We start from the raw sequence: 11,527 nt of genomic DNA on the forward strand, positions 1-11,527 counted from the left end.
TTATCCATGATTCAAATCATTTGTTCATGTATCTGTCACTAGACGTGCTAGAATCTCCCTCATCAATGCTGACCCATTAGAGCTTCCTCAGTGGTCTTGCATGATGGTGCAGATCCCACTCCACATGCTCAGTCCTGCACCTCTTGCCTGTCCAGAGACCCTCTCCTAACACTAGAAATATTCCCGGTGAAGAGTTTTAGTGGATTTTGAATTCACCATTCATAGTCAATATAAAATGTGGCAATAAAAAAAAATTGCTACATCTTCAGATGAGTTTGCAATAAGAATTGATTAACATCAGGAAAGCCTGACATTTAGAAAGCAAATTTCTAATATAAAAATAGGGGGGGAAAGAAAATTTATATTAGGAAGTTGGAAAATTTGCATATCAAAATATAAATAAAATTCTAGCATTTATTTCTTCAATTTGATTATGTGTCCTTATTAAGGAAACATTTCAACTATGATAATTATTTTTTAAAAAATTATTAAATAAAGTGAGACTAAAACCAGTTTTCCAATATTACACAAGACTAAACAAGATCTATAACATTTAGCATGGTCGCTCATATTCTCACTAAACTTGGTTTTAGTAAATAACTTGTTAAAAGTATTTTTGAGCTGGAAATAGAAATCATTTGAAAACTATGTATATTGCTTTTTAGTGCATTTTTGCAAAATAAATGATAATTAGTTAAAAAAAATACAGTAGTGTATCAGGATCTAGCCTCAAGTATTCTCTCCTAACAGTGTTGAAATTCCAGAAACATCTAAGCTTACGTTTTCTCTCTCCTATTAGACCATATAATCAAAGAAATCGGTTTTCATTTCTGATTCTTTTTCTTCCCCTACAGCACATGGTACAATATCCTGCACGTGGCAAATGATCAGTAATTATCTGTTGAACAAGTGAAAGGATAAATGCATGACTGCATTGGGCTGATTTGCAAGTCATGATTGAGAACCCAGCTGCCAATTCTTTTTTTTTTTTTTTAAGATTTTATTTATTTATACAAGAACTGGGATACAGGTCAGAGGTGTGGGAGGGTGAGCGAATTCACCAGAGACAGAGCGGGGAGCAGAGCAGGCAGATGGACCGAAGACACTGCTGAGGGCAGCAGCGGGCGAGACAGGAGAGGTCTGCTGCGCCATGTGGGTTTCTCCCTGGCCAGCCAGGAAGCGAACCCGCCCTGCAGAGGCTGGGGACAGCTTCACAGCGTGGCGCTCAACCCGCTGCACCACCGGGCAGGCCCCCAGCTGCCAGTTCTTATAAAGAAATTGTTTTCACTTTCCCAGGCTATTTCACTGAAAGTCAGCTAAGATCATGGCACCCAGAGGACCTCCCTTCGACTTCCTCGCTGCTCAGCCATCCTGTCATCAACTCTGCAGAATTCCCTTGGCCCAGGTGGTGCTTCCAAAATACATGTTAATTTAATGCAGGAACACTCCCATAATGAGGCAAGATTTGAATACTTTCCTAGCAAACAACAACCATTACAAATTAAATGAATATGCTCCCCAAAGAAACAAATAAATTACCAAGAAGAATGTAATGGACATATCTTTTTTCCTGCCTTTCATTTATGAAGCTTTTCAATGAAAGTCTTTTCCCTTTTATCTTTGAGTGTTAGTGAATACTCCAAACCGACAACTCTGATAGCTGTGGGCCAGCTAAGATGAAAAGTAAAAAGACATGCATTTGGGACACAGGTGTGAGGTGGGGGCTGTTCTGGAGCATTGTGTAGGCAACAGGTGATGGTTGGAGGGAGGAAACCATTTTTACATTTTCGGTGTGATTGTTTCCCAACTCCCTTTGCCCACACCTCATTCTTAAAGAGAACAAGATACAATGAAGTATTTTTACACACACACAAAATACATATTTCTGCTGGTAAATTCCTGGTAAAGAAGATTTCTATTTTCACCTTTGGTGAATTAGATTACTTGAGTCAACACTCCTACCAGGGACAACTAGATTAACAGCCTTGAAAGCATTAAAAACACTCTCAAATGATGAAATATCAATGTACATAAATGAAAAGACTCAGTTTAGAAAAGAGATAAGGATGTCAGCACACTTAGCAAATTATCCACAATCCAAAATCCTATTTTCTGAGACCCTGATTCTCAAATCATTTCTCCAGATGATCTGTGCAGTTTCATTAAGCCGAACCATGATGACTTAACGATTTTCAGCGTCTCCCCATTGTCCTCAAGGTCAAGAACAAACTCCTCAAAATGGCTTCCCTGACATATGTCTGCTCCCTTTGTCAGTCTCAGCTAACCTTTCTGATATCAGCAAGTGGTACCTTGTACAGTCACTATCCCTAGCTCCCTTGCCTTTGACCTCCTAACTGGTCTCTCAGAACTCTGCTGGAACATCACCTACACACAAGGCCGTTCTAGAAGCTCCTTCTCTACAGGATCAGGGTGCTTGTGCCCCGTATGCATGCTCAGTCCTGTCTGCACCGGCTTTTGCTCCTCTGCTCCACAGCCTGCACTTGATCGTGGGCTCTCTGCTCTCATTCAGCTGCACACTGACTGTCACACAGCAGAGGAGAAATAGTCACCGAAAAGGTCAAAGAATGAAGCAATGAATGAATCAAAGAGACAAAATTATGCAGATTTGTCTTAATGCCATGGACTAAATGCACCCTGGATGCCTGGCTTCCTTCATTTATTCCTCCAGCAATGATATGCTACCTGCTATGATCCACGTGTGTTATTAGATTGAAACATAAATTGCTGAGATGAGATTTTTTTTGACCATTTTCATATGGTCTATCCCCCTATAACCACTGGTGGGAAAAAGTGTCTCTGGGAGAAGTTAGGGTGTCTACACCAAGTCCTGATATATATTAAGCACTGCTAAAATGATTCTCTTTTTGAAATTATATCAAATAGAATGCCAACAGCCCTTGAAGCGATAAAATGTCTGCTGCTTCTTCATCTGGAATCAATTAGTTTATAAATGGTGGTCATTGAAAAAAGCCAGCTTGATCCAAGGCAGACACTGGAAAACACCAATATCTGTAAACCGATGGAGAAAACATCTGCCTAGATTTGCCTCCTGAAAAAGGAATGGTGGCACATATTTTAAAGCTGAAGTACTCTAAGTATGATGCTTTATGGAGGACATAATGAGTCCTGACAGTATGACAGATGTTGTATGTGGATTAAGAGCAGACCCTGTCCCTGTTTAATGAATCCAAACTCCAAGTTCTATAGACATTGCGAGCAAAGATAAAAACACCCCAGAGAGAAGCGAGTGCCTGTCTGAAGAATCCCAAATGGCTTCTATCACAAATAGGTCTCCAGGAACCTCGGACTGGTTTCTGCATAAAGCCAGCAGAAATGAACTTAAAAAGGTGTTTTTCTTATTAAAATCATACCATAATTGCTCTCCAAGTTTCCTTCCAGTCCGCTACCTCATGGACACAGCTGGAAGGTCTAGAAACAGGTCTGTGCACTTTCTTTTTATCCCCCCCTATTCCCCACCAGAATGCTATGAACGCCCTCTTGCAGTGTAAAATGATTGTATCCTCCTAGTGTGAGCAGGAGGCGAGGCAAGCAGATCACTCTCTGTGTTTGAAGACCCTGCAGGAATGATGGGAACTGAGCCTCTGTGGGCACAGACTGGAGTTGATTTGACAGGCCCCCGAGCACAGCCAACCACTCAGTCTGTGACTGAGATCTCAGAGTTAAAATGGTAAGCACGTATCATGCTGCTTGAGTGAAGCGCGTTGTGTAGAATCAGGTGTGAGGTTCAAGTTCTTGCTCTGCCACGTAATCCTTTTACAGCTTGTACCTTGTGGGCTTTAGCTCCTTGGCCTGAAAAAAAGCACAAATAGTCATGAATATTAAATAAGATCATTTATTTGAGACATTTACCCATAGTACCTACCACGAGGTAACTGAGTGACTACTGAGTCTCAATAAATGTGAGCTAAACTCAAATCACCGAAACTGACAGCCCTATGGATCAAGGCGCTCTACGCACAGCAGCCCTCCTTGTCCTGAAGCTCAGAGGGGGAGGCGTGACAAGAGAGACAGTTACAATTAGCAGTGGTCACCTGACTGGGGTGTGAACTGTTTATAACTGTAAAGGATCCACTACTTCTTGCTCCCATCTTTTGTTGACAGAAGGCTTGCCTGGTGATCTGAAAAGGCTTGAAACTGCCCCCTGTTTGCATTCATATTATTAGGATATTATTATGAAGCTCTTTGAGGTCAAACAGTCATTGACGGCTACGCCACCATCACTCCTGACAAACATCCAGCCCTCACTTGCCTTGCATTTTTTATTCTGAACATAAAGTTCTACTCCAGACACACCTGCGCAGGTAACAAAACCTCTCTAAGCGCCTATTCTTTCATCTTAAAACAAATATGATGGCAGAATTATGAGGAATCACTAGGGTGAAGGGGATGAAGTCCCAGGAATGTTTTGGGCACATTCAATACTCAGTAAATGGCCAATATTTTCATGATGGCATTGAAGGCAAGTAAATGTAGATGCAATCTCCGACCTCACAAGCACTAGCCCCTTGAGACTGGGCACACAAAACTTTCTGAGTCCCTGTTTTCTCATCTGTAAAACGGGATCCATCATGGTGACTCCACAGGATTTTTGCAAAGACTATTGACGTAAAGAAAAGCTCAGGGGTCCCTGGACCTGGGTCTTGTTTTCTTCCATTGCCCCCTAATCCTGGGTGTGCTCAGTTCCTTTCCCTGAGGACATCTTTGAGAAAGAACTCAGCAAAGGCAACTTCCTCAGGAGACCCCAAGGACACAGGTGAATGCAGATAAGGCTAAGCCATTTCCTACAACATCCCAGAGTCCTGGATTTTTTTTCTCTCCCTTATCTTATTTGCACTGGTATGTTCTAAAAGGTTGGTTCCACTTGTGTCTGCCTCTCAACTATTCTTCAAGCTACGAAGGTTTGGCTCAGGGTTAAAAAATAATATTACGTTCTGATGGTTTAAGAAGCAAAGCATGCCTGGAAAAATACCCAGAGCAGGAAGGGGAGAGAAAGCCTTCGCGGGCCGCAGATGGGCCTTGCAGCTGGGAGGAAGAGCCTTAGCATCGGGCACAGGAAAATGTTGACTGGGAAGCCCCAGTTTCCCTTAACACAAAGGTCACCCTCGCCTCCGTGTGAACAGAATCATGTTTAAGGTACCATGTTGCTTATGCAGTTTATCATTCCGCCATCCTGAAAGGTTTTCCGCTTGGCAGCATTTTCTCCTCCGCTAATCCAACTTTTCTTGGAAAATGTCATTCCTCTTGAATTTTCATAGTTCTGCCCCTCACTCAGGCACCTGGGATTTCCAGATTAAAGCTACCGATCCGGTGGAAGGAGGAAACCGTGGGCGTTGGGGAAGCAATTCATCACCATGGGTGCCCAAGTGGGTTAATTTCAGAGAAATGCCAGCCAGGTTCTCTTCTGCCTGCTTCACTTGTCTGCTTTATCTTTGTATGCAGGCAAGAGAGTCTATCTCTGGCCTTCTCTCTGGTTTATGAGGAAGGTAAGCTCCTGCCTGTGCCTCCTGCAGTAAAGGGGTCGAGGTGCAGCTGCCTTCTTGCCATGAATGTGGGGCACAGCGCAGGACAGAGGGCACCATATGATCATTGTGGATCACCCTGTGGGCAGATAAGCTGTGAAGGGACTTGGTATTTGCTGAGCTGCCTGCCCAGCTCTCCCCAGGGGAGATGGGTTCAATCAAATGCTGGTGGATAGAGAGCAATGAAGTGAGGAAATGCTCTGACAAGCTGATCCCCAATCTCATGCTTTTTCCCTCGTACCATAGAGTCAGGATCCTGTGGGACAGATATTGTGGGGGGATAATAATCTGATGGCAGGACCTTAAGTTAAAGTGCAGCATAATCCAGTGTAACATTCTGCCCATCTGGATGTGTTTTTGGACTTAAAGCGGACTCGCAGGTGCCACACACCATGCCTCTGAGATCAACATTATTGTGAGCTTGGGAGGAAACACTCACTTTGATGCCATTTGTTTATTCTGAGACTTTGTCCACTGCTCCTTAATGAACACTACGTAGCTTTGTAAGGCATTTGAGAGACTGTAGAGGATTGTAAGTAACTATCAGAGATCCTCTTGCAATGGGTAATGATTTAAAAACAATTAGTCTTAGAAGAGAAGCCAGGCAAGATGTAAGAGACATGATGGAGGATCTTGGGTATTAAAAAGAAAGTAGTTCTTATTATTCACCTGCAAGCAAAGTTGCCAAAACTCATCCAGAGCAGCCCAACGGCCAGCAAGAGCCCCCATCTGAGCACCCCCTGCAACTGCCCTTCAATTCCCACCTTTCAGCTTGATCTCTTTTCTCTTTTTTGTCCAGTTCTATCCAACTTTTCAAACTTACTAAATGGGGCCTCCCTGGTGGCACAAACAGTTAAGTCCCAGCACTATCAAGCTAACTGCAGCCATGGCAGCACCAGCACAAGTTCAATCCCTGGCCAGGGAGCTGACCCACATGGCACAGCAGACCTCTCCTGTCTCCCCACTGCTCCCTTCAGCAGTGTATTTCAGTCAGTCCACCTGCTCTGCTCCCTGCTCTGTCTCTGATGAATGCTCTCACCCCCGACACCTCTGGCCTACACCCCAGCTCTTGTATGCATAAATAAATAAAATAAATCTTAAACAAAAACAACTTACTAAATGGATGTTCTAACACACCAACCCTACAACCCACTTACATGTTTAGTGGATTTTCATTATCTATAGGGGACTGTCCAGGGCAGGAGGGATCCTCGCCAAGCTGATAACAGACTTCCACCCATCTTTATGATACATTTTTATAAATAATTACTACTAAAATGAAACTGAAAAATTGTCTCAAGTAGAAGGATCGTTTCGATGAGATGAATTGCATCAGTGGTGCTCTGTGTGATGTTGGAGAAGCTGCTTCACCTCTCCGGGTCTCATCCTGCACCCCAGCCAAGTGAGGTGCCAGCACATTTAGTAGTTATGTATCACACCCCTCTTATCTTTGAAAAGTGCACTATGATGAAGTCTTGAAACTACATTCCTTTTCTCCAGATTCACCCTGTACTTTCATTGTGTTAACGACTCAATAAACCTTTATTGTGTTAATGACTCAAAATTGCTGTTCTGTGCATTACATACTTGGGAGTATATTCCAGATAAAAATAGTTCAGCCTCTTTAAACCCCAATTTCTCACTATTCTTGTAAGACTAACAGAGAGCCTGCTGAGTAAGTAGTTTCATGAACTATCAGCAGAAATGCCTACAAAACTGAAATCTATTTCTGGTTCATATATCCCTTGGATTTAATAGGAAATTCTCAAAAGGGAGAGAGAGAGGAAAAGCTCCATTGATACAAACCTTATGAGGCGGTGGCTTCAGTGAAGGCAACTGTAGCCTAGAGGTTAAGTGACCTGCCCCGTGTCAGAAACAAGCTGGTCAAATAATGTCCGGAGAGCACTAATGGAAAAGAGCATTCTGGGACCTTCCAGGCCTCAGAATCCCAGTTCCAAAAATGCCAACTGTTCCCAGAGTCTTTCCACAACCCCATGCTCTTGAAAGAAAATTCCCGAGGGCGTATTTACAGGGACACAGATTTGAGGAGCCCCTTCTCTACAGTGACAGCATATGACCAACTCAAAAGAAATTTTGCTGAAACCCCAAAGGGCTCAAGCATAGAGCAAACTCACGCAGATCAATCAAACAGCTAAAAGCTGTCCTGGAAACCACAGGGAAAGAGTTGCAATAAGCACAAAAGATGCTGCTCGCATTAAGTATCTGATTCCAAATGCACAAATTCTCCACAGTGAAGAAAATGATGTAAAATATATATAAATAAATTTTTTTAAAAATACATATATCCTTTCCTCTTTCTCGCGTCAAGACTTCATCTTCATTGTATAGGAGCTTTCTAACAGACCCCTCCCGATATGTGAGCAACTGCACTGGAGGTGTGCCAAGGGGATGTGTCCTCACGTTGCCCTTGAGTGCAGGTGGATATGACAAATGGGATGTGATGACAGTGATGGGATGTCACCCCCGTGATGATGGAGGCAGGCAGCCTTAGTGGACTGGCAGAGGCAGACAACCAGGCTGTGACCCTCCCACGGAGAGCCACATGGCAGGGCTGCGGTGGTGACCTCTTAGGCACACAAGGGCAGCTGACAGCCCACAGTCAGCAGGAAGCTGATGGGTCTTACAGGTGCAAGGCCGGTCATACGGGTGCAACATTCTAGAATGAGCATGGAAATGAGTCCAATTGAGCATACAGCGGGTAATGACACCTGGTTAGCACCTTAACTTCAAACTTGCAAACCCTGAGCACAAGACCCTTCTAAGCCATTCCTGGAATCATGCTCACCGTGGTCTAGACTCTTGCCGCAGATCCCCCTCTAGACCCCCTTAGGAATGGAGCAACGGTGGAGAACAGGAATGGAGGGCAGGAACGTCAACAGTGGTAAGTCCTTTGCCTATATGAAAAGATATAGAACAGATGTAGAAAAGTTGAGAGGAGGGGCCATTTTAGAAAGTATGGCTGTTACAGGACAACAATCAAAACTGACAGAGGTGAGATATGTGGTTCATAGAGAGACAGGAGAGGACCTCAAAGGTCAGAGGTCACCTGCATCACCCCAGGTCTTTTCAGTAAAGCTTCATCACTCCCAGGGTTCAGAGTCTCTTTCACTTGGGTGGAGTTCTGTGGTGAACAAGGAGTAGGAAAGCGCCACGAGCCTCTGATGGCAGAGACTTCCGACTAGCGGAAGCGGAGTAAGATGGCGGCTGCCCGCCCGGGTGGGTACTTCCGGGAGTAAGATGGTGGCTGCCCGCCCGGGTGGGCACTTCCGGGCTCCTCACCGTGGAGGAGATGCTCGACACCTGCCCAGTTTATGTTCTCTGGAGCTTTGGTGTTGGGAGTTGGCTCAGTTTTCAGTGAGGGAAACTCCAATAAACAGCTATCTGTGGTCACTCAGCTCGAAGGCGATGAAATGCGAATTAGATCTAGATCCTCTGACACCAAACCCTGGACTTTCTCTCCAGCACTGATTCCCAACCCACAGAGCTTTGGAAAATTACCAAGGAACTCCAGGCCTCACTCCAGACCAAGTAGCCAGAATCTCTAAATGTGGGGAGTGTGAATTGGGTTTGGTTTTATCTTTTTTTAATTTAACTTTTTAATTCTCCAGGTGATTTTAATATGAAGCTAGGATTGAACATTTGCCTCATGTGTGGCCCATAAGATAACAGTTTCAAAAGTTCATAGTGGAGCCAAACCCAAAGTGGTGTTTGAGGGAGAGGAATGATAGAATTTGCTACTTTTAGCATTCTTTTCTCCTGTGACTCTGCTTCTCCCTACAGCTACACAATCCAATATACACTCGCAAACATAGTTTAGCAGACTCTGGATCACTTAACATTACCTTTCTCACTTCTATAGTTTATCTTCCAAAATTAGCAGCCTAGTAGATCCCATATAGTGTTAAAAAAAAATACAACTAGGTGTCCACTCGTGCACAAGGCTTCTTTTCTTTTTAAGAGATTTATTTTATTTATTCATACATGCAAGAGCTGGGATGTAGGCTGGAGGTGGGGGGAGGTAAGAGGATTCACAAGAGAGAGAGTGGGGAGCAGAACAGAAGGATCTACTGAAATACACTGCTGAGGGGAGCAGCAGGGAGACAGGAGAGATCTGTTGCACCATGCAGATAGCTTCCTGGCCAGGATCGAACTCGTGCTGCAGTGAATGGCAATAGTTTGATAGTGCTGAGACTTAATACTTTGCACCACCAGGGCAGTCTGTAGGCTTCTTTTCTTGACTAAGATCTTTTACTAATAATTCTTGTGATCTTGGGGAAATCTTCTACAGTAAGTTGAATTTCCTACTCAGTAAAATTAGAAGGATGACCTTGAGGCACCTCAATCTCTCCCAGCTCTGAATTTCTGATAATTCATATCATAAAGTTATTTAAATGTTATAGAAATTATGTAGCTATGTGGCAGATAATTTAATAAATGGAAAATATGCTATAAAACATGAATTGCTTAAAACTTTATTTGGATACTGCTGTTTGTTGTATGTGTGAACATGTGTGTGTGTGTTTTCTTTGGGATTGTCAATATTCCACAAAGGAAGAAAAGGACCCTAGAGCATCTGAAGTTCTTCAGGGCACTAGTGAACTTGCCCAGAGATGGAGAGTAAATTCCTAACTTTGAATAGTGTGGAAATCCAATGAGGGAATCAGGAATTATTCTGTATCGTTCCCAACACAGACAGCAGTAACTCCCAGTTATTATGTGAACATGTTCTGTTTGGATCGCCTGACATCCCAAGACTGTCATGAGGATACAGAGGTGAGAGGTGATGACTTGACAGAGGTAAGAAAGATTTTCTAGATGTTCTCTCATTCTATATTTTGTCTAAGACTCAGAGAATGAATTCATCCACTTTCTCTGCTAAGAAGTACATCGAAGCCTGTGTTTGCAATTCCCATAACACAAAATAAGAAGAAAAAGAGGAATTATTCACCAAGAGTCTTGATTTTTCTCAAAGTCATGAGAAGATATGGCCCAGCAGTTCTTGAAATGTGGTCTGTGTATCTGGGATGCCTGAGACCTTTCAGGTGATTTACGGTCCAAACCATTGCCACGGCAACACTAAGACACCTGTCATTCTCTCACATGAAGTTTTCTAAAGGCTGTCACTGGTGCTTCCCCCTGCTCTATCAGCGGACAGTGCACTTGTGTCTGTAGCTTTTGTTTCTGGCAGAGCAGGCATCAGCAGCTATGGCCACAATCACAGGGCATCAGTGGCAATTCTGAAGATTCCAAGGGGTTCTAAAACCACCACTTTTGATAGTCGCTGTTCTAGCTCATCAAAGTAAGTCCATGTATATACATTTGTGGTGGTAGAAAATAAAATCTGTAAGCCAAGCCTCTCTGTTATCACACACCTCCCAACCCATTCTAGGTCAGCCAGCTTAACCTGCACATGCATCATGAGCGCTTTAAAAATTACAGGTACCCCAAACACCATGACCATATCCCCTGAAAGTCTGATTTAATAGATGTGGGGTTTTCAAAGGTCCCAAAATTATTTTGATATGCAGCAAAATTAGGGAAGCACTGTCATTGGGTGTCTGATGTACTCTCAGGGCAATCTGGATGCGCAGGAGAAGGAAGAGGATGCCCTCCACCCTCCTGGACTCCAGGAGGAACTCCCATGGAGCCAGGGAATAGGACAGGGGAGTGTGAGCTATTCTGGGGCCTCCCGCACACAGAAGCCCCTCAGAAACTGTGCACTTCGACTTAAAGCAAATGACAACTTCTGATCTGGATGTAGGGAGCAGGCATCCCTGGGGTCCTACTTTGACACTTTCTCAGGCTTCCTTGGTTTGGCAGTTCAAGGGAAACCTTCCCCATAGCAACCCTCACCCTCCCCTTGAACTTTCTCATCTAAACTGATCAACTAAGGACCCACATGGAACAGGATCTTTTTCAGCCTTCGAGACCAGCTCCCCTGCCAA

The 11,527-nt window shown here is 43.8% G+C and overlaps 1 long non-coding RNA gene across 1 annotated transcript; it reads right to left on the minus strand.

Moving 5' to 3' along the window:
• Positions 1-1,864: 1,864 nt before the first annotated feature.
• LOC119258760 (uncharacterized) lies at positions 1,865-8,774 on the minus strand. Its single transcript, XR_005128323.1, has 3 exons — positions 8,629-8,774; positions 8,368-8,476; positions 1,865-3,831 (listed from the first exon to the last, which is right to left on the minus strand). It is a non-coding gene; the product is annotated as an uncharacterized LOC119258760 (long non-coding RNA).
• Between the last annotated feature and the right edge of the window lie 2,753 nt (positions 8,775-11,527).

Source organism: Talpa occidentalis, unplaced genomic scaffold (genome assembly GCF_014898055.3).
Source record: "Talpa occidentalis isolate TD23 unplaced genomic scaffold, MPIMG_talOcc4v2.1 talOcc4.5, whole genome shotgun sequence".
Classification (NCBI taxonomy): Eukaryota; Metazoa; Chordata; class Mammalia; order Eulipotyphla; family Talpidae; genus Talpa; species Talpa occidentalis.